General features: G+C 40.4%; 1 long non-coding RNA gene across 1 annotated transcript in view; it reads left to right on the forward strand.

Annotated features, from left to right (window-relative positions):
- Positions 1–5,329, forward strand: part of LOC112660845 (uncharacterized) — a 35,660-nt gene extending 30,331 nt beyond the window's left edge. Inside the window, exon 3 of the long non-coding RNA XR_003137244.3 lies at positions 222–5,329. This is a non-coding gene — a long non-coding RNA (uncharacterized LOC112660845). The remainder of the gene's footprint in view (positions 1–221) is intronic.
- The last annotated feature ends 19,144 nt before the right edge of the window (positions 5,330–24,473 follow it).

Below are 24,473 nucleotides of genomic sequence, written 5' to 3' on the forward strand. Positions count from 1 at the left end.
ATTTTTCCATAATTCTTAATTGCAGGCCACCTCAGGAACACTGGCTTGTATCATGAGAAATGCATTTGTGCCTATGTATCTGTATGAGCTTAGACATGTCACTCCCCACTCTTGGGTGCCTCTGCGCTTGCATGTAAAATGGGAGTTAGGACTGGCTAGTAGTAGCTGGGTTTCCTTCCAGCTCCAAGTAATCAGTGAGTCTATGTTGTGTGTGTTCCCAGGGTGTCAGGAATACCTATCCTGTAATATCGGAGACAACATTCAAGGACCCCTCTGCTCAGGAAGGAAGAGGTGCTCCTGGATGCTTGTCCATTGCAGCCCAAACAGAAGGAACTTCTCAGAAAGGTCACTAAGAAGTCTCAACTTGGTTGTTGGGCTCGTCATCTGATGTACTCACATGTATTGTCATCCTTCTTTCTGGAATATTCATATTTACCTCATGATACTCTCTCTTCATCCCTGCAAGGACCTGCAAAGTGCCTATGTGCTGTATGCACAGAACTGCAGAGGCCAGGCTCCTTGTGCAGAGCTGGATGAAAATCTAGGCCTCTGACTCCCACCTAGTGGGATCTTGAGGCCCCTAAATGGGCAGAGTTGATATCTCTGGCTGCAGAAAGCAGGATGGAGAAGATGGCCTGTTCAGGGGACCCTGCCAATTCTAGCATTTCTTATTTTGTCTACTGTAGGAGACCTATCAGGCATGGTGCCTGCTATAAGCAGTGTCACCCCTCCTCCCTGCTCTAACCCTGCTTGGGAAGGAAGCAGTTCCAGGCTAGGTTGGTGTGTGTGTTTACCTGACCCAGAGGCTGGCTTTGAGGTTCTGCCCAGAAGAGCAGGGGCAGGCGGCCACACCAAGCAGTCTAGGCCCGAATCATCTAAGCTGGGGAGACGGTAGGACTGGCCAGCTGGTGGGAAACAGGCAGACCTGGACAGAGCAGCAGAAGCTGTGAGGCCATGAGGGCAAATGGGTGTCCACCTTGTACTTCCTTGTCCTCTGTTCCAGGTTCAGGCTCCTTGGAGCCTTGCAGGCAAGGACCTCCTTCCTCTCGGGGTGGCTGACTGTGGCTTGGCCACCCACAGTTGCATCCCTTGCTCAAAATTATGTAGCAGGGTGGGGGAAAGATGGGATGTTCCCAGCTTTCAACTCCCCGCTCCAGCCTTGGTCCTTATGTTCTCTGATCATGTCAGTGGAAAGGTTTTGGGCTTACACTCTCAATTGTGAGTTATTTATTTTATTTAATCTATTGTACAACTAGTGTTAATATAATTTGTATATTAAAAATATACACAAAATAAAGATCAAAGTGATATACAAGTAATATTTTGAGTTAACATTTGTTTATTACTTATTAAAGAGTCCAAAAATCATTTTCTCTCAGTGGGGAAAAATATTTACATATTCTCTATTTTCTTTTAACATCTTGGCTCAACTCTGAGTGATGTAGTGATTCTAAGGCCTGTGATAAACCCAGTTTATTTAGATACATGGATTAATGGCTGCTGCCGCTAAAGAAGATACACTGGGTCCAAGTGGAAGCTGCCCATACGAGGTGGCACATTCTAGGCCTTCACTGAGTGTCATTACTCATTTTTCAGTTGTATCTACTGATTATGCAAAGTTCTTTATTAAAACTTAGTAACTACATTTCTACCTTTCTTGCATTAATCAGTGAAGTTCTTAAAATGAATTGGATTGCCTTTATATATGCATTGTTTGGAGATTTAAAAAACATTTTGGAAAGGTCTGTTTTTAAGGATTTTTTGGTATCAGCTTTATTGAGATATAATTCACATACCATATAATTTACCCATGTAAAGTGCCCAATTTAATGGCTTTTGTATATCCACAGAGTTGTGCATCTATCACCACAGTCGATTTTAGAACATTTTCATCACCATAAAAAGAAATGCTAACCCCGTTACAGTCCCCCCTCATTTTTCCCTTCCCTTTAGCTCTAGACAACCACTAACCTACTTTCTATCCCTATGGACTGCCTTCCCTGGACATTCCATATAAATGGAATCATTCAGTGTGTGGTCTTTTGTGACTAGTTTCTTTCACTCAGCATATTATTTTCAAGGTTCATCAATGTCATGGCATGTGTCAGTACTTCATTCCTTTGTATGGCCAAATAATATTCTTTTATATGCATGTATCACATTTTAAAAATCTATTATCAGCTAATGGACATTTGGGTTGTTTTCACTTCTGGTTATTATGAATAATTCTACTGTGAACATTCATGTACAAACTTTTGTGTGGACATATGTTCTCATTTCTCATACCTAGCAGTGGAACTGTGGGGGTCATATGGTAACTGTGTTTACCTTTTGAGAAACTGGTGGATTGTTTTGCAAAGTGGCTGCACCATTTTATCTTCCTATCAGTAACACTTGAGAAGTCCAATTTTGCTATAGGTTTTGCTTTTGTTTGTTTGTTTTTGTAATGATTGTTATTATCTGTCTTTTTTATTATAGCTACCTAGTGAATGTGAAGTGGTATCTCATTGTGGTTTTGATTTGCGTTTCCTTAATGTCTAATGATGTTGAACATCTTTTCAGGTACTTATTGGGCATTTGTGTATCTTCTTTAGAGAAAACCCTATTAAGTTGGGTTGTTTGTCTTTTTATTATTGCATTATAAGTGTTCGTTGTGTGTTATATGATATTATATATGTGATTTACAAATATTTTCTCCCATCCTTTGGGCTGTCTTTTCATTTTTTTAATGTTTCTAAGTTTTAAAAATGTATAGATACCAGGGTTTCTGTAGGTGTCACACTTAGGTGGTTTTAGGAAGGAAGTCACATAATGATGTAAACATTTTGTGACTGGTTTTAAAAATGCCTTCTCCAACACACAACTTTGTTTCTAAAAGAGTTCTTTTCCCACTCTTGGTTATAACTTTTCTTTTATCTTGAAGAGTAAGTGTGTTTTAAAAATTTATTTACATAATCTTAATAAAATCTGCTGGCAAACAAACTGCTGAGTCCCTCTTGTCATCACAGAAAATGTCAGCCAACTTGGAGTACCTTGTATAAGAAGAACAATTGGATTGATAAGTCTTTTAAGTATCTTGCCATGAGGCAACCATTATGGTACAGAGTTTCATGATCACTCTTAATAAAAGTTTAAAGGTTTTGTTTTTATAAAACTAAACACATTGGAGACATCTAGCAGCACTTATTGTTGCATTGTGACATCCACTGTTATGCCAGAGTAACTTGTCTGCAAATGAAGTTCAAGTGAGGTGCTTTATGAAATTCTGGAATTTCTCATATATATATATATATATATATTCTCATATATATGAGAATCCTGGTTATAGCAGAGTTTTAGTCTTCCCATAGACTTTATTTTTATTGAAGTATCATTTAATGCTGAGTACATCTCCAGGGCATCTTTTAGCAGCTCATAAAAAAAGCCTTTTTAAGACACATTGCATTATTGATTCAGACTCTAATAAATACTAACTATCAGCCAAACCATGTTAGGGACATCTGTCTTTTCATCTAATTGTATAATAAACTTCCTCAATGAATTAATTTGCTTTGATGCTTACTTCTTCAAATGCTCAACAAGATTTGAACTTGTGTCTTTCAGTAGTATCTGCTAACAAAGGGTTACATTTTAGTTTGTTGCTATTGTTTTTCATATCTTTTATTTCAGTCATTCTTCCCCCAGCAGGACAAAAAAAAAATATGTGTTTCCCAAAACAATGATTTTGTTAGTCTACTGTTATGAAATTAGAAGAATTGAAAAGAATTTTAAAATTTATCATTTAGTGAGCTTTTCAAAGGTGGTGGATGAAATATTTCCTCACTTTTTTTTTTTTTTAATTTATGATAGTCACACAGAGAGAGAGAGAGAGAGGCAGAGACATAGGCAGAGGGAGAAGCAGGCTCCATGCACCAGGAGCCCAACATGGGATTCAATCCTAGGTCTCCAGGATCGCGCCCCGGGCGGGCCAAAGGCAGGCGCTAAACCACTGCGCCACCCAGGGATCCCTATTCCCCCACTTTTAAACATCACTGAAGAACGGATACAGGTCTGTCCTCGCATCTATATTCTTGTTTAGATTTTAAATGTCTCACTCCTAATAATGATTTCATTATCATTAGCCAGGATCTTGACATAATATACACTTTGAGGAGATTAAGAGTAGCCATAAATTCATTCTTCAAATCATCTTCTTGATTATTGTAATATTTGTGGCTGATTATCCATCAGGTCTGATTAGATTGTCCATGTTTTTACTTGTGAATGTGACTGATAGAGAGTTTGTATCAGGGATGGGAAAAGGATCATCTCTGCCATTTTCTGGTAGTTCACTAGGCTTAAATGATTAATTTTATCTTCACTCTGTCGTTTTCTTGCAGGAATCTTTTAAGGTCGTTTTGTAAGAGTTAATCTAGTTCAAACTAGACAACCTAATGGGGCACATGTCACTGCACCACGCAGCAGCCACTGCAGGAAGAAATGAGTGAATGAGAACCCCATGCCACCTCTTCCAGGGTCCCTCAGGATACCTGTGCATTGCTTCCAACCTGGGACAGTCTGATATGTAGAAAAAGCAAAAGTTGCAACTTCAATCATGGAGTAAATAGCACAAAACAATCTCCTCATTTTGTAAGATAAAAATTAAATTTCTAACATTTGTTTCCATCCCCTAGTAGATTGTTGTGACTAGTTTTAAGGTACATGCACCCTACTTTGGAAACCAACTACTCTAAACATTAGACCAAAATAACTTTTTAAGACAAAGATAGCAAGCAAGTCTGATATATATAATTGTTTTTCAAAAAGAAAAAACCCAAGCCTCCCTAGAGGCATGCCCATTTAACAAATGTATTACTTAATAGTTTTATTGGAAACCTAATTTTTAAAACAAACTAATCTAAGTAGATAAGGAAAACTTGTGATCCTATGATGGATGAATCCATTGTGTAAAACAAATGATCAGTCCCTAACTGGATTTCATAATTTTGGACTTTGTTTTTAACCCCAGACATGGAGGGCTGAGTTAATAACACTTCTTGGCTCAGGGCACATTATCCTCATTGTCTGTACAAGATCCTACTCTGGTTTCTAATTTTCATTATTCATTTCTTTTTATAGGCGTTTCCCATTACCATTTTCTTTCTTTCATAGGCAACCCTTCCCCATTTTGGATCTGTATCTATATCTGCTTTTTTGTTTTTTGTTTATAAACATACAGTTTATCCAAATACAGTTCGTGCATAAACTATGTATAAATGTAATTTATAAAATGTGGTGTAGTTTTGTATGCATGTGTTTTTAAAATTTAAATAAATGGTAATGTGCTCTAGATCTAATTCTGTTTCCGTTTTTCACTCAACACTATGTTTTTGAGATCTGTCTGTACTGCTGTGTGTACATCTGGTGTGTGTTTCTCACAGCTGCATAGGATTCCACAGTGCCTGTCTACCTCATGGGTATGTTGCTTCATCTGGAAATGGGTGCTTAGATCACCCTACTTCCACAACACCACAACAAACGGAGACGAACATCCATGTATTCATCGCCTTCATCCCCTTCTAGGACATCTATGAGTACTTGCTATAGACTGAATATTTGTGTTCTGAAATTCACATGTTCAGATCCTAACCCCAATGTGATTAGGGAGAAGGGCCTCTGGGAGGGGATTAGATCACAAGGGCAGAACCTGTATGAATGGGGAAAGTACCCTTAGGAAAGACACTCTCCAGAGTTCTCTGAACCCTTGTGCCACTTGAGGACAGCCACCCATGAACCAGAAGTGGCCTCTCCCCAGCCACTAAACCTGCTCGTGCCCTCATTTTGGACTTCCCAGCCTCCCAAATTGTGAGAAATAAATTTTTGTTGTTTATAAGCCACCTGGTTTATGGTACTCTGTTCTAGCAATGCAAATGAGCTAAGACAGAACTACTCAGGAGCTGGATGGTGGGTCCTAAGTGTCCATATACCTACATGGAATAGCAACCATCAGGTTGTTGGCCACATGGCCGCACCAGTTTACAGCAGGGCACTTAACACTGCCCAGCCTTTCAGTTGTTGCCAAATTAAGAGGTATTATGTGATATTTTGTTGTTTACTTTCATTTTTCTGATAATAATGAATTTGAATATCTCACCCATGTGCTTGTCAGTCCTTTTGGATGTCCTTTTCTGTGAATTGCCTATTTCTATACTTGGCATACACGCTATTTTTCTGTTTGGCTTCCTTGTTCTATGCTTGCTGGTTTGTAGGAATTCCTTATATATTCTAAATATCAGTCCTTTGTTTTTAGACACATTTTAGACACACTTTAACAAGTAGCACCACTCTGTGGAGTGGCTGTGTGGCAAAGTAGAATGTGGCTCCCAGCGGCCTGGCTGGCTCAGTTGGTAAAATGATCTTGGGGTTGTGAGTTCAAGCCCCACATTGGGTATAGAGCTTACCTATAAAAAAATGAAGAAGAAAAAGCAAGAACATGGCTCTAGATGTTTGCATCTAGACAATCTGGGTTTGCTTTCTGGCTAGGGCCATTAACTATTAACTATGTGATCCTGAGTATGTTAACTTCTGTGCAGCTCAGCACCTTATCTGTAGAATGGGGATAAAAATAGTACCCATATCATAGGGCTTCTAAGAACATGAGATCAGTCAGTATTTTGAAGCACCTAGATCAGTGCTGGCACATAGTATGTTGTATAGGAGTATTTGTTAAATAAATACAAAATATTAACTTTGCTCTGGAGTTTTTTTTTTTTTTTTTTAAGATTTTATTTATTCATGAGAGTCACAGAGAGAGAGGCAGAGACATAAGCAGAGGGAGAAGCAGGCTCCCTACAGGGAGATCCTAGGACTCTGGGATCATGATCTGAGCCAAAAGCAGATGCTCAACCACTGAGCCACCCAGGTGCCCCTGCTCTGGAGTTCTTAGTTGAACAGAACTCCTAAAATTTGATGCAATCATATTTGTCAATATTTTAATTCATGTTTTGTGCTTTTTGGGATTCTGTTTAAGTTATTCTCCATTCCTAGTGAACAAGTTTTTTTTTCTACATTATCTTCTATAAAACTTACAGCCTTACTTTCTACATTGGGATGTTGAACCATCTGGTTTCTACCATTTCATATGGCTTTAGGAAAGCATCCAGCTTTATTTTTTGGAGTCAGTTTCCTAAGCCCATCCCGGGATGTCCTGGCTTCAGTGATTATAGTTCACCTTCATCACAGCCTCAAACACACTTGGGCTGGTGGAGTTCTCAGTCATGTTTATCACCATTACTGCTGTTGAGCTGTTGTCATGTGGACATATTAGTGGGGCTTTAGAGATGGTAGTAATATCTAGTTACGTTTTTTTTTCTCTTCTTTTTCAATATAGATTTAGCTATATATAGATATTATTCTTTCATAAACATTTTAGAATGTGTTTATCAAATTCCTCATAAGGTTCAGCTATCATTTTTACTGGTGTAGCATTGAATTTACACATTTATTTGGGAGAAAAAAGGTATCTTTAAAATATGATGTTAACCCAACTGAGATCATGGAATATTACCCTATTTTTTCAGCTCTGTTAAAATGTCCTTTAAAAGAGTTTTGTTTTTCACAGAAGTCTGAGATATTCTTTAAGTTCATTCTTTGATACAATTTTTGCTACTACTGTTAATCATTTATTATTAATATTCTCTTGTTGATTTTTGGTGATAAAGAGAAATGTTATAGTGATTTAGTTAGTTTTTCTTGTCTCTGGGAATTTTTATGAAATCCATTTGGTTCCTTAGTATAGATGATTCCATTCTCTGCAAATAATGATACATTTTTCTTTTTCCTTCCAAATTTTATGATATTCATCTTTTTAAAGAAATTTCTTGGGGTACCTGGGTGGCTCAGTTGGTCAAATGTCTGCCTTTGGCTCAGGTCATGATCTCAGGGGCCTGGGATTAAGCCCTGCATCAGGTTCCCTGAGCCTGCTTCTCCCTCTCCCTCTGCCTGCGGCTCCCTCTGCTTGTGATCTCTCTCACTCTGTCAAATAAATAAATAAAATCTTAAAAAAATAAATTTCCTGTTGGCTGAGACCTCTAGGACTGGGTTAAACGCTGGTGATGGGAAAGCACTGTCTTACTTTCAGTCTTAAAGGGAGTGAGGCTGAAGCTTCTCCCATAAGCATAACATTTGCACGTTTGTAAGTTTTCTGGTATAAAACTTTTTCTGAGTTAAGATATTTCCTTTCAACTTGTAATTTGTTTAGTTTCTTAAGAGCTTTTAAGATACTGAACTTTATCAAGTGCACACTTTATCAAGTGTGTTTTTTGCAAAAATTGAGATAATCATAGAATTGTTATTTATTCTAGTAATGTTAAAAATTACATTGACATATCTTCTTATTTTTATTTTTTTAAAGGATTTTATTTTTTTATTTTGAGAGAGAGATAGAGCACTCACGCGCGCCCATGCACATGACTGTGGGGAGTGGGGGGTTGGGGGCAGGGCAGAGGGAAAGAAATCTCAAGCCAACTCCATGCTAAGTGTGGAGCCTGTCACGGGGCTCCGTGCCACAAACCTAAGATCATGACCTAATCCGAAATCAAGAGTTGGACACTTAACCAACTGAGCTGCCTGGGTGCCCCTAGATCTTTTTATTTTTTAACGCTGAACCACTATTGGCTTCTGGAGATGAATCCTGATTAGTTATAATTTTTCTTGATATACTGTGAGAAACAGTTACATTATGAAAAATATCTATTCCTTGAAAATTTGGTAGAATTTACCTATAAAACAGTCTTAGTGTGAAGATTCAGGTTTTGATATGTAGTGTTTTCATTGTTAGTTCACTGCTAAGTATTTTATAATTTCTCCTTTAATTTTATTTTTAATTTGATATTGATTTCTAATTTTATTGTTATGTGGTCAGAGAATATATATGGATATATTAAAAATATATATTTACATACTAAATATATATACATATATATATTTATATTCCTTACAACCCGTCAAGGTACATGGTTGCCTTTTTATGGATATTTCATGCATTCTTTAAAAGAGTGTGTATCTTCTTGCTAGGTGGTGTTAAATCCTACCTACAGCCGATAGCTCAAGCACACGCTACATCTTTGCTCATGACTTTTGTCTACTTGGCCCATTAGGGTTTGAGAAAGTGTGTTGAATTTCCATCTACAACCATTGATTTACTGACTTCTCCCCACAGGTTTGTTAGTTGTGGCCTCATATATTTTGAGGTTATACTGTTTTGAATTTAAGTGACTATGTCTTTTGGTTCTATTATTCTTTTCACTAGTAATCTGTGATACCATATGCTTTGGATTCTATTTTGATAAATATTGTTATCCTAGTTTTTGGATTTGATTCACATTTGCCTAGTAATATTTCCCACCTTTTATTTTCATCCATTTTTAAAAAAAATTTTTGTTTTTAGTTCCCAATGACTATGTTTTAAAGGTGAGGGTATTTGTGTTGCATTCTACGTACGTGGAGAGTTCTATGGTACCTGTGAAGCAGAATTTACTCAGGGCAGCAGGTGCTTTTTCTGATGGATGACCAGTCCTGGTTTCTCTTTCTCTACCAATGCCTTCATAGCTCCCTGACTGCAGAGTGTGTCTGGTAGTGTGGCTTTCCTGAGTCACACCAAAAACAAAAGTAAAGGTCGAGTTTCTTAGTCACTGGCCTCCCAAGCTTGAGAAGCCTGAGCTTAGTAGGAGTTAGCGTTAACTCTCTCATGGACACTAGTTGATGTTTATTTGAAGTACGACCCCAATCCTAGATGAAGAAACCAAGAGAGGAGGCAGGAAGTTTCACTGAAGGATAAGCCTAAATGATGCAATTGAAGAGACACTATAATGGTTTGAATTTTGTACCATCTTGTGCCATTCTCATTACTCTCTTCTCCCACTTTATGCACTGAGAGTTGGCCTGAAGGCTTCACCCCCTAAGCTCTGATACAGGCCTTCTTCTTTTTCCTAACTTTCATAGAATGAATCTGCCCCTGCATGTGGGTTAGGCCTGTGAGCATTGCCTTTTTCTTCACTGGTCCTGTTCCCCTGCTTGGTCCTCTCCATCCCTCCATGCTCTGCTCTTCACAAATCATCTCTCACCCTCAACCCATCTTCTCACCCACCTGCAGAACCTGATTTCCCTTTCTGACTAATAATTAGATTTGGAGCCGAGTTCCAGATGCCAAGGATTTTTTTTTAATATTTATTTATTTATTTATTTATTTATTTATTTATTTATTTATTACTTGGGAGGTGGGGGCAGAGGAGAGGGAAAGAGAGAATCTCAAGCAGACTCCCCACTGAACACAGAGCCCACACAGGGCTCCATCCCATGACCTGAGATTGTGACCTGACTGAAATCAAGAGTCCAATGCTCAACCAACTGAGCCACCCAGGAGCCTTCAGATCCTAGGGATTTTAATCTTGAAGACCCAGCCAGAGAATGACCTTGAGAAGCCAGCAGGCACACCCATACTATTGTGGCCCTGTGTTTGCTATTCTGTCACTATGGGAACAGTGGCATTGCACGTGTCCCGACCTGGCAGGGACTTAGATTGGAACCATCTGCACACAGAGCTTGGGACTCACTCACCCTGGCTCTTACCTATCCTGGGGTGACCTGGGATAAATGTTCACCTTTATGAAACTTTGATTTCCACCCACATTTAAAAGGTAGAAAATCAGCCTTGATCTTTACCCATTCCTATCAGCTCTGGTTTAAACTGATTTATTAAAAATCCTTTTGTCTCAGCCCAATGATTCAGGTTTTAATTATCAGTCATTAGCAATGTGTTTTGTGTTCTGCTCTTTCCTCTCCTTGCAATGATTTACCTTCAGAGAATTACTAATGAATTTGACTTGAAATAAAAGTTGAGACTCATCCGACCACTTCCTGAATGTATTTTCTAAGGCAGGGGTTATCCCAACCCCTTCTCAAGGTTCTGTACGGGTGGGACGAGGAGACCAGGCCTTGGAGAGCTGCAGGTGCTGACAGTGTGGGCCTTGCACAGGTGAAAGCATGTGTCTATGCATGAGCATGTGTATAGAACAGGGAAATAGACTCTGAGATTCTGAAGGCAAATCCAATGTGAGTTCTAGGTATTTTATGAATATTAATCATCTAGAGAAGAGGTTGTTTCTTGAAGGTTCCTGGAATTTGGTTCATTACTTGAATTTTGCTTTGTACTTTGTAACCTGTACCCATTTAGATTGTGCTGGCAGTCACGATTCATTGGACACAGCTGGAAAGGATGATTAATTACTCCTTTGTTCCTGTGGTTTGATTTGAGAGCACATAGGGACAGCTGACCTTTGGAGGTTGGTGTGAGAAGCTCTGTGCTGCTGGGGTGTTTAAGGCCTTGTGCATGGCAGATATCTTAGCCTCCCAAGATTTAAGTCCTTGAAGCAAGTTGATTAAAGCTTGGTGTTCTTTTGCTCACTCTTTGTCCCTGAAGAGTGAACAGTTTTATACTTTCCTGAGCTTCGTTTTGGTGACTTAGGAAGGACTTGCCTTTTGAGCCGCGTCAGAGAGGACAGAGGCAGAGTTTGGGCCACCAACTACTAGTGCAGCTCAGCCATGAGCCCTATTGGTCTGGTAATAGTGACCATAGCTGAGGCTTCTCTGTGAGATCAATAGGTTAGGGAGGGTGGCAGGGACAGCTCATTGCCATTTTTGGAAAGGTAGCCTAGGATATGTTTCTTCAGCTGTAAACATTTATTATCCTATGTGAATTGACTGGAGTAGATGCTGTTCAGTATAGCCCAGCTCTATCTAATACAAAGGGAAATTTGTTACAAAGCATGCATATGAAGTGGTTTATTGATCATTTCATTCTCTTGCAAGAGAAAAGGGAAGTATGAAGGTATTGAGGGCCTGGCCCACAGGCAGGCAAAGAAAATGTGGGGAGAGTCAAAATAGACAGTTGGAAGGTGATTGGAGAACCCAGAGCTCCATGTGTCATCCCTGACCACTTCCCACTCTGGCTCTGAGAGTTGACTGGGAGAGGATCCCTGCATGTGAGTGTCCTTGTGGATTGTGTATGACTTCTGCCAAGTGTGGCTGTGATAACCCTGTGGGCCTGGGGCATTTGCCTTGTTATTTAGACATGAAATATAAGAGAATGTCACCAATTCATGAAAGCCCTAACTCTGGCCACACTATGTTCTCTCTCATGTTCTTGATGACTCTTTTGGGTGATCTATTTAATAGGGTTGTGGTACTGACTTCAGTGGTTGTTAAGAGCTTTAAATGCATCTAATGTACCCCCACTCCATCCATATTTGTGCACCCAGGAAAGAGTGTAGATGAAAATCCTCCCCACTGCCCAGCCTTGACTCTGCACTGCATCTCGATGGCCTTATGTCCATGTGGTGGAGACCTTAATTTCATGTCCCTGAAGACAGCCATTCAAGCCTAGGAGTTTACACACCTACAGGGTGTTCTGTCCTTTGGAAGATGGATCCAGGGAAGAGGTCTGTGTGGTCCTGGAAACTGACCCATTTAGGGGCAAGAGCTTCAGGAGACTGGCCTGGAAGGGAAGGTATACCTGGTCCCCTGACCCCCAGACTCCTCACCCCAGAGGGAGAGAGTGGACAAATGAGAACATGAGCAGGACCCTCTCAAGTGGGAGACCCAGAGACTGGAGTGGCTTAGGTCTAGGGCTGGTGCTGTGACACACCATAACCTATTAGGAGACTTTCTGATGTAAGGAAAAACCTAACTCTCTCTAACCAGCTAAGGAAAAAGGGACTTATTTGCCTCAATCAGAAAAAAAACAGAAATGGGGGCAGCTCGGGTAGCTCAGAGGTTAGGTGTCTCCTTCCGCCCAGGGTGTGATTCTGGGGACCCAGGATCGAGTCCCAGGTCGGGCTCCCTGTGTGGAGCCTGCTTCTCCCTCTGCCTGTGTCTCTGCCTCTCTTTCTCTCTCTCTGTGTCTCTCATGAACGAATAAATAAAATCTTAAAACCAAAACAAAACAACACAAATGGAGTGGCTTTGGGCATGTTTGGATCTTAGGACTCAAAAAGTGAGGTTGAGGCCTCTCTTTTTCCTCTTGTCCTCCATCAGCCCTGGGGTGCCAGTGGGTAGACTCGGTCTCCTCATGAAGACAGACCTGTTTCTTATGTAGCCAAAGAGGGACACACAGATCACATCAGTTTAACAGCACCAGAACAAAATAAAGACTTTTTATTGTGCTCATTGAAAATACTGGTCACATGCCCATCCATCCCTGGGCCAATCATGGTGTCTAAGTAGAAGAATACTTACATCCTAAGTATTAGGATGGGCCAGGCCAGGGCAAGTTTTGGGGTAGGATATTGCAATGGGTGGAAGCACTTGAAGGGAGAGAGGCAGTTCTCCAACAGAGAGAGGTGCTGTGAGAAGGCTGTGTGGTGTGAGCAGAGGGAGCTGGATAGACAAAACAACCTGTGTACCACTCCCCACCCACAGCCCTGCCTAGGGAGGAATCTGCTCAGCCTGGAAGAGGAAGCAGGCCAACCCCCCAGTCTTTCTGTTTTCTCCTTGGAAAGCATTTATTATGAATAACTCTTATGCAAAGGAGTCACTAAGATTTTCCGTATTTATCTTTTTTTTTTTTATTCATGATAGTCACACACACACACACACACACACAGAGAGAGAGAGAGAGAGAGAGAGAGAGAGGCAGAAACACAGGAGAGGGAGAAGCAGGCTCCATGCACCAGGAGCCCGACGTGGGACTCGATCCCGGGTCTCCAGGATCGCACCCTGGGCCAAAGGCAGGTGCCAAACCGCTGCGCCACCCAGGGTTCTCTCCGTATTTATCTTTATCCCCAGTAGGGTCTGATACTCTTTCCAATTCTCCATAAAAGTGGGAGCCTAATCATATATGAAAATATAGGGAAAAGCTGAACCTATGGATCTGGACTCTGGTCTTGCTCCCACTCCCCCTAACTCCCTACCCTTCATGGTTTCTCCTCTTCTCCTCCCTTTTTACTTCCCTTCCTGTCTTCTCCATCCCCATCTCTCCTCCCCCTTTCTCTCCCTCTGTCTTTCCCCTTTCACTCCTATTCTTGGTAGATTTCCCTCATTTCTTGTACATCAGCTGGATTCACATGTGAACAGATGTTTTGATCATGGACTTTGCCTAAGTGCTAAAAGTAGCCAGCTAGCAAGTTCGGTACAGTGCACTTAGAAGAATCCCTCAAAACGCAAAGCAAAGGTAAAATTTTCTTTGATTTTTCTTCTTGTTTGTCATCACATTGCTTTAAGGTAGGTTTATCTCTCACAGCTGCAGGCTATATTTATCTTGATATATAAGTTTAAGGGATTTCCTCTACCCACACCCAATATAAGGTCTTAAGCTTTCAATCCAATTACTTTCTGATTGGATTTGCATGCTTCTTCCTCAATTAGTAAATGAGCTGTCATTTCATCCATGGGGCATGTCCTTCCCTCTTTGTTGAAGGTAGCCCTGAAGTTTTCCGTTTTTCCTCAGGCTGGGTGTGTCAAAAGCTGAGCCTGCAATATATATATATATATATATATATATATATTTTTTTTTTTTTTTTAAGATTTAATTATTTATTCATGAGAGTCACAGAGAGAGGCAGAGACACAGGCAGAGGGAGAAGCAGGCTCCACGCTGGGAGCTCTATGCGAGGACTCAATCCCGGGTCTCCAGGATCACGCCCTGGGCTGAAGGCTGCGCCAAACCGCCCAGCCACCCGGGCTGCCCTGAGCCTGCAATTTAAAGCCTGCTTCAACCATCTGTAGACAAGAAGCTCTTTCCTGATATATGGGTGTCAGCACCCTGTAACACAACATGCTGGATGAAGCTGGTGCTAGCCAGTGTACACTGATGGTGCAATCTCTGCGGTGGAGCCGGTGGGCACCACTGAAGCTTGAAGGATATAGTTTAAGACAAAGAAGGAGGAAGAATTGCAGTTAATAAATTTATGAAGCTGACACAGTCTGGAAATATTACTCTGTATGTCCAGAGTCATAGACAACAGAAATGTGATGGGCCGTCAGTGGTGTTTTTTGTTAATTTTATTAAGATGCTCCATTTGAAATGTTCCTAGAATCATCAAATGCCCTACAGGGCACCATCTAACTGAGTGTTTTACCATGGGGCCCTGCTGATCTGGACAATTGCTTGTGCATGGAATTGACACCTGCATAGCAGAGCATTTAGCATCCTAGGTCCCTGGGTAGTGAAGGCTAGGAGCCCCTTCCCCGTTCATGATGTGAATCAAAAATGTTCCCACGCATTCCCATAAACTCTCTATAGTTCTCACTTTTTGGACAAGGAATCTAAGAGAATTGAGGCTTTCCCAAGAGTAATAGCTTGGTGGTGTCTTGACTCCCATAACTTTCTACTTATACAGGTCAATTTGCACAGAGTGAGGGGCCTGAGCTAGGCAGAGTGGCCAAGGAGAAGTGTCTTTACTTTGTTTCATGGTTGGTATTAGAGGACTGAGTATGTGCTCTCTTGCTCTCTCTGTCTCTCTCTCTGTGTGGGTCTCTCTCTCTCTCTCTCTCTCACACACACACACACACACACACACTCTCATCCATCCATCCACACACACAATCAGCGTTCTCTGAGGTTCTTTCTGTGTTTTCCCTGATGCTTTTAGCCCTCCCCAAAGTGGCCTTGAAATGCTAAGGTTCCTTGCATCAAACCACAGATCAGAATACAGGATTTGTTATTCCTATTCATTTTACTTTTGGGCAAGAAACTCAGACATAATGGTGAGCGGTTTGTTTGTTGTTGTTGTTGTTGTTGTTTTTGTCTTTTTAATCCAACAGAATGGTGTATATATAGATTTACTAGACCATGAGCTCCTTTAGGGCTGCATATTGTCATCCTCACATTTCTGTTTCCAGGGGCAACCACAGTGCCTAACACATAAGAGTGAGTGTGCTGTGCAACAAGTGAATGAACGGGGGATGGGCAGACCTCAGGCTGTCCTGATGGGCTACACAGTTCCTGTCAACATTGACCCCATGAGGTCACAGTGACAGAGAATTGCCTGATGTCAAAGGGCAGAGACCTCAGAGGTAATATTGAACTATCATGAGTTATTAACACTGTGTACATGGTCCATTGTTTGCAGTTATGAGTAAGTAGGGACTCATGTATTAGACTAGAATAGTCTCAGGAAGTTTGCTACTAATCCACTTAAATATTAACAGTAATGAAGTTCATTGTAGATCCTTTCCTAACCAGAACTTAACTGACTAGACCTGTGAGGTGAATGTTTTCCTTTCTACATTCAACTTTCAGGAGACGATATTACTGTTTTTTGCTGAGACAAAAAACAACCCCTGTCTCTCAGTGATTTTCTTCTCTTCAACGGGTTGGCAGGGCAGCTGCCTGGCTTTGCTCCAGGTCGGGTCAGGTCTGGGGACTCCTAGGTGAAGAAGCCTGGTCTCCTGCTAGGGACCAAGCAAACCCTTGGGAACATTCAGAGCTTTGCCTGGACTTGGCATAGTCATGCACATTCAGATTTCTTTGGCAAGTCTCATGTCCCAGCCCAGGCAAGGGTGTGTGTGTGTGTGTGTGTGTGTGTATGTGTGTGTGTGTGTGTGTGTGTTTGTGTGTATGTGTGTATGTGTGTATTTTCTTGATTCCAAGATACCATCAATTCTAAGATACATCCTGACCACTTAATAGCATTTTACAAACAAAAGAAGTACTTTAGTGGAAACATGAATCCATTTCAGAAATAGTAAAATGTGATAAAAGTACATTTTTAAATTGCGAAAACATATATATCATTCCCAAAGTGGGACCATGCTGCACATACTGTTTTGTAACACTTAAAATTAATATCATAATTATCTCTCCTTTCCATTAATGCGATTCTACAACATAATTTTAGATGTCTGTAATCATTAACTTAAATCACTATATGGATAAACATAAAATATATGACTAATTCTCTGTTAAAAAATTTACAATTTTTTTCACAGTTTATTCTGCAATTAACTTTTTGTTTACTAATATATGTGCATACCTATGATAATTTTCTTAGGATAATATTGAAACATTGTTAATAATTGTTATATGTTAATGATTATCTTGGAGTTTGTTTTGTTTTGTTTTGTTTTCTAGTGGTTGTCCTAGGGCCTAGCATATGCATCTTTACTTATCGGAACGTATTTCAGATTTATTAACTAAGTGTGCTTACTAACTTAATTCCAGTAAGATATAGAAACACTCCTGTATAAATCTACTCTCCCATCCCCCTTGGAACACTACTACTCATTACACATTACATCAGTGTATGTTACAAAGCTAATAATACATTGTTATAATTATTACTTTATATTCTCTATGCCTTTTAGAGAAACTGGGAAAATAAAGAAGAGCAGGTACACAGTATATATTTATTTCTTTCATTTCATGTGATCTTGTGGACTTGTGTTACCCTGTGGTGACATTTCCTTATTCCAATACAGTTCGTCTCCACCTACCTCCTTTGTGACGTTATTTTCAAATATATTACATTTCCATATATTATAGGTCTGACAGTACATTACAAATATATGCAATTGTTTATAAAATCAGTTCAGGGCAGCCCGGGTGGCTTAGCGGTTTAGCGCCGCCCTCAGCCCAGGGCGTGATCCTGGAGACCGGGGATCGAGTCCCATGTCAGGCTTCCTCCTTGGAGCCTGCTTCTCCCTCTGCCTTTGTCTCTGCCTCTGTCTCTCATGAATAAATAAATTTTTAAAAATCTTTAAAAAAATAAAAAATAAAATCAGTTCAGAGAAGAAAATAATATACATTTAAAATATATTTTATAATTACATAATTACCTTTATTGGTACTTAATTTTTTTCATGAGGATTTGAGTTATCATCTGGCCTCCCTTGCTTTCAACTTAAGGAACTTCCTTTAGTATTTCTATTAAGATGGGTTTGCTATCAATGAATTATCTGTTTTTGTTTAACTGGGAATGTCTTTATTTTGTCTTTGTTTTTTGAAAAATAGTTCTACTTGATATAGAATTCCTGATCAATGGTTTTTTTCTTTCAAAACTTTAAATATGGTATCCATTTAACAAAGCAGCAAAGAATATCTATCCACTGGAAAAAAAACAGTATTTTCAATAAATGGTGTTTGGAAAATTGGACAGCCACATGCAGAAGAATGAAACTAGACCATTCTCTTACACCATACAAAAGATAAACTCAACATGGTTGAAAGATCTAAATGTGAGACAAGAATCCATCAAAATCCTAGAGGAGAACACAGGCAACACCCTTTTTGAACTTGGCCACTACAGCTTCTTGCAAGACACATCTATGAAGACAAGGGAAACAAAAGCAAAAATGAACTATTGGGTCTTAATCAGGATAAAAACCTTCTGCACAGCAAAAGAAACAGTCAATAAAACTAAAAGACAACCTACAGAATGGGAGAAGATATTTGCAGATGACATATCAGATAAAGGGCTAGTATCCAAGATCTATAAAGAACTTACCAAACTCAACACCCAAGAAACAAACAATCCAGTCATGAAATGGGAAGAAGGCATGAAGAGACATTTTCCTAAAGAAGACATACACATGGCCAACAGGCACATGAAAAAATGTTCTACATCACTTACCATCAGGGAAATACAAATCAAAACCATAATGAGATACCACTTTACAATGGTGATAATGACTAAAATCAACAAGACAGGAAATAACAAATGTTGGTGAGGATGTGTAGAAAGGGGAACCCTCTTGCACTGTTCGTGGGAGTGCAAGCTGGTGCAGCCACTCTGGAAAACTGTGTGGAGGTTTCTCAAGAGTTAAAAATAGAGCTACCCTATGACCCAGCAATTGCACTACTATGTATTACCCCAAAGATACAGATATAGTGCAATGATGGGACACCTGCTCCCTAATGTTCATAGCAGCAATGTCCACAATAGCCAAACTGTGGAGGGAACCAAGATGTCCACGGAGAGATGAATGAATAAAGAAGATGTGATACACACACACACACACACACACACACACACACAATGGAATATTAGCCATCAGAAAGGATGAATACCTACCATTTACATTGACATGGCTGGAACTGGATGGTATTATGCTGAGTGAAATAAGTCAGTCAGAGAGATAATTATATGGTTTCACTCATATGTGGAATATAAGAAATAGTGAAACAGTCTATAAGGGAAAGGAGGGAAACTGAGTGGGGAAAATTAGAGAAGAAGAAAAACCGTGAGAGACTCCTAACTCTGGGAAACAAAGGGTTGCAGAGGGGAGGAGGATGGGGTGGCTGGGTGGTGGGCACTAAGGAGGGCACTGGATGAAATGAGCACTGGGGTTTTTTTTTTTTTTAATTATTTATTTATTTATTTATGATAGTCACACAGAGAGAGAGAGAGAGGCAGAGACACAGGCAGAGGGAGAAGCAGGCTCCATGCACCGGGAGCCTGACGTGGGACTCGACCCTGGGTCTCCAGGATCGCGCCCTGGGCCAAAGGCAGACGCCAAACCGCTGCGCCACCCAGGGATCCCTGGGTTTTATACTATATGTTGGCAAATTGAATTTAAATAAAATATTAAAAAAATAGATAACTATGGCATCCAACTGCACCTGGCCTCCACAGTTATTGATGACAAGTCAGCTGTTAATCTTACTGGGATGCTTTGTATATGATGAGTCATCTGCTCTTGCTGCTTTCAAGATTTTCCTATCATCTGCCCAATTATTCTACTTACAATATATTCCAGATAGAAGGCACAGTAGTGTGATAGTTGTTACCTTTAATTTTACATATAAAATTATATATAAATTATAATTTGCTTATATAATTTAACATCTACACTTAATAGATGATCACGCTTTGCTATCTAATCCTCTTAACAACTGCAGGAGGTTATAATTTTAATTTTATTGATGTGGAAACTGAGGCCCAGAGAAATTATGAAATGTACCAATATGACAGAGAAACTAAAGAGTCTTCCTTCTCTCTGTCCCTCTTTTTCTTCTCCTGCGATCTAGAGACACAAGAAAGAGCAATAAGGGTGTGAGTTCATGTGAACATTCAGAGGGGAGAAAGGATTAGATTGGGAGGGAAACACCTTTTGGGGATATATCAGTAAACAAGTCCTGCCCTGATAGAAGTTTCACACTAGTTTGGGAGACAGCCACACTATGGCAGATCTGACCCCTGCATGGGCAGCTCAGTGGCTCTTGTCCTGGGCCTAGATGTTCTGTAGGTCTATAGAAACTTTTATCTTGACTCTTGCCTTTTCCCTCCACCATGTCTTCTTGCTCTTTCCTGTGGAATGCTTCTCCACTTTATCCATCTTTCCCTTCCTCCCTCCCTTCCTCTTCTTTCTCTTTCTCTCTCTTTCTTTTCTTTTCTTTCTTTCTTTCTTTCTATCTTTCTTTCTTTCTTTCTTTCAACACAACTGGACACCAGACACTTAGTGAATCTCCTGGATCTCTTCCATGACCTTTTCACTGGCCCTAGCCTGGTCTCTATTACAAAACTTATTGTGAGTCCCTACTGTTGTATTTTCCAAGGCCAGGCTCCCTGGTAGGTCTTCAAGATGATAAGATGGTCCATAATTTTGCCCTTCCCAACATATTTGACTTCATCTCCCATCCTCTGGAAGTTGACCCCTGCTGGTTAACCAAGTTCCCCTCCCTGTGTCCTCCACACAGATCTTAGGTTCATCAAGCCCCCACCTGTCCTTTTGCCTACTTTTTTTTTTAATGTTTTATTTATTTGGGAGAGAGAGAGAGTGTGAGTACAAAGCAGGGGGAGGGGCTAAGGGAGAAGAAAAGGGAGAAGTAGAATCCCTGCTAAGCAGGGACCCCAGTGTGAGGCTCAATCCTAGGACCCTGGGGTCATGACCTGAGGTGAAGGCAGATGCTCAACCGACTGATCCACCCAGGTGCCCCTCCTTTTGCCTTTTTGAAAAACAAGTTCCTCCTGCCTCCTGTCCATCCTAATGTGCAAAATTGTAATTTTGGGCTTCAAGTTAAAGAGATCTATGTTAAAATTATGTAATTACCACTTGGCTGTTGTGTGTGACTTTGTTTAACATTTAAAGTCAGAGTTACCGCATATAAAATGAAAATAGTAGGAGCAATTTCCAAGTGTTGACCAAAAAAATGACATGGTAGAGAGTCACATACAAAGCACTTAGCATAGGGCAAATGGGAAGGACTCACATGTGGTTATGGTCATTGTTACCATCCATTCTTTAAAGTCCATCCCAGATCTACCTTCTTCATGAGGCTTCTTTGGTTTCTTTAGCTACATAGCAATCAAGTCCTAGTGTACCAAGGGCACCAAATTTGGCTAAATTTTTCTCTATGTGGTGAATGTTTTAGACATATCCTCCACACTAGACCACACACTTCTGAGAATGTAGACTGTGGTTTTTCTTTATATGCCTTTTGTCTGTCCACACCACTTGTGAAATCTTCTGGTCAGAGCTAAGGGAAACATAGGGTGGTTTCTTCATCCATTGCAAGTCCATGTCTTCTGAATCTAAGCTTCTGAATATACTATGAGCCCACAACCCCCATATGATTTAGGCTGTGGTCACCCCCTAGAGGGTTGCTGTAACCTGGGAAGACCCCCAACTGGGTTTGAATAAAGTTGGTCTGTGGCAAATGGAGGGGGTGGACTAGGGCTGGATGCCCAGCAGTATATCAGCTTGCTAGGTGAGAGAGGGCTTCATAGTTATGGCCCTTAGGGGCCAGTCAGTATCCTGCTTTGCACATCTCATGGAATCTTCATGGGTAACATATTGAAATAGGTAGAAGGATTTTTACATGAAACAGGCATGAGTTCTATTTAATGAGAGGAATTTGAGAAGTGAGCTACAGAGATTATGTGAACCAACTTCTTGACAATGTTATTACAGGCTATTTTTCACCCCTAAATTGAGATAGCTTAACAAGGCACTGGCCCTATTTTGGTTAGCATAAGGGAACAGAGACCTACCTCTGCCTTTCAGCAATGGGCTGAGGCTGTCTTTGATGTTGGAGTACCAAGGAGGTACATCTGCAGTGGAGTGGTGCTTGTGTTAAGAATATTCCTAAAAACAGGTGGGGGTGGGTGGGGCAATTGGGTGATGGGCATTAAAGAGGGCACCTGATGTGATAAGCACTGGGTGTTATATGCAACTGATGAGTTATTGAACTCTACATCTGAAACTAATGATGTACTATATGTTGGCTAATTGAATTTAAATTAAAAATAAGAATATTCCTGGGGTGCTTGGGTGGCTCAGTCAGTTAAGCCATCTGCCTCTGGCTCAGGTCATCATCCCGGAGTCCCAAGATTGAGCCTGCATTGGCTCCCTGCTCAGTGGGGAGTCTGCTTCTTCCTCAGACCCTCCCCTCTCTTGTATTGTCTCTCTCACTCTCTTTCAAATAAATACATAAAATATTTTTTTTAAAAAGAATATTCCTAAGAAAATGTGTGTAAATTGTTTTTTATAAATATTTTACCTTTGGCTGACATTATAGTATTATTCATTTTGAGCTGATCATCAAACACCTTGAATGCTTCATTTTTTAGTTTCATAAGTAGTTAATTATCGTAAATATGTGAAGGAGGGACTCTATTTAAAGCAATAGGCTGTTTTAAATGAATCTTTTGTAAAGCATAAAATCCTATTTTGGTGAAGAAAAATTTTCCCCAATTGATCTAATAAATAGGGTTTCTCTTGCTGTATGTAATCTCTAATGTACTAGAAGTAGCCATGTCTAGATGGCTCTTGAAGTGTATACATGTGGGTAGAGCAGTGTGGTGGAGGAGCACCTGATACACTCTTGTGTAATGTACTCAGAGCCCTGTGAGGTAGGTATTATTATCACCATTTAGCAGATGAAGAAAGTGGGGGCTCAGAAGAGGTCCATGACCAAGGTTGCATGACAGGCAGGGGCAGTGCTAGGACCCAGTCCAAGGCCACCTCACCACCTGGCCCAGAGGGATGTCCCAGCCTCACAGTCCTCTGCCTCATGCCCAGGCTTTTCAATGGGAAGCAGCGTGGGAGAGCATGTAAGCTTTGGGTTTCCAAGTCACCCCCATTTGCAGTTCTTTGAAGTCAATCTCAGGGTCAAGACCCCTTATCCTTAGAAAAATGGAGATGGATATTCTCAGGATGCAGTTTTCCTGCGTGGCTCCACTGTGGTAGTGGAGAATAGTGGAGAAAAAAATGGTGGCTCAGCATTTCTCTCCTCATCCTCCCCAATACCTTGGACACTGCCAAGTCACTTTTTTCTTTATCTTCTCTTCTCCAAGGTGAAGGCAATCCTCTAAGACGACCAAATTATTTAGGGCAGCAAATAACTTGATTGTCCTATTTTGACCAGTAACTGGGATTAACATTTTTAATGGCTAGGGGTTTCTCACATTTTATAGATGCTTTGAATAGAGTCACAAAAATAAAGTTCAAATTTATAAACACCAATACATTGAGAACTGATGGAGTAGGAAGAGTATTTCTATTTTCAAAATGCTAACTGGACAAAATTTTTCTTTAGCATTCCTTTAAATGGTGAGCTACCTAAATGCATATTATATTCCTAAAGTTAGAGCTAAGTTTTTATTCAAGTCTGTTTTATTAGAGATAATTTATCTGGCATCAAGCTATTGCATAAAGTATATGAATTAATGTTTTAGGGGTGGCCCCGGTGGCTCAGCAGTTTAGCACCGCCTTCAGCCCAGGGCATGATTCTGGAGACCTGGGATCGAGTCCCACGTCAGGCTCCCTGCATGGAGCCTGCTTCTCCCTCTGCCTGTGTCTCTGCCTCTCTCTCTCTGATGAATAAATAAAATCTTTAAAAAATTTTTTTAAAATAATAAGTACAACCACAGCTAGCCTGGATCTTCCCAAACTGTGCTCTGTGGAACTTTAGCATCCTGCGATGTTAACAAAGTGTTCTTTGAAAAAACCTGTTCTATAACTAAAGCATTAAGAAAATATTGAGTCAAACAAAGTAAAATGCAGTTAAAAACATTCAGAATGCCTTCTGAGATTAAAATATGTTAATATATTTGTATTAGTTATATATTGTGGTATAACAAACTGCTTTAAAATTTAGTGGCTAAAAACAACAAATGTTGAATAATGCTCAAAATTTCTATAGATCGGAGTTTGTGGGCAGCTTGGCTGGGTTGTTCTGGCTTGGAGTCTGTCTTGAAATTGCAGTTAAGATGTTGGCTGGGGCTGCATCATCTGCAGGCTCGGTTAAGGCTAGAGGAGCCACCTCTAAGCTACTGTACTCACCTGATGGGCAAGTTGGTCCTGGTTATTGGTGACAGCCCTCGGTTCTTTTCTATGTGTGTCTCCCCAGAGAGCTGCTTGAGTGAGTGTCCTCATGGCATGTTGGACACCTTCTCCCAGAAAACAAGGTGATCTTTGGGGACCACCTGGAGGCTGGCTGCCATCATAGTATGCAATCTTAGGTAGAGATTATGGTATGGAGTTTTCCCCACATTTGC

The sequence above is a fragment of the Canis lupus genome, chromosome 4 (assembly GCF_003254725.2).
Source record: "Canis lupus dingo isolate Sandy chromosome 4, ASM325472v2, whole genome shotgun sequence".
NCBI lineage: Eukaryota > Metazoa > Chordata > Mammalia > Carnivora > Canidae > Canis > Canis lupus.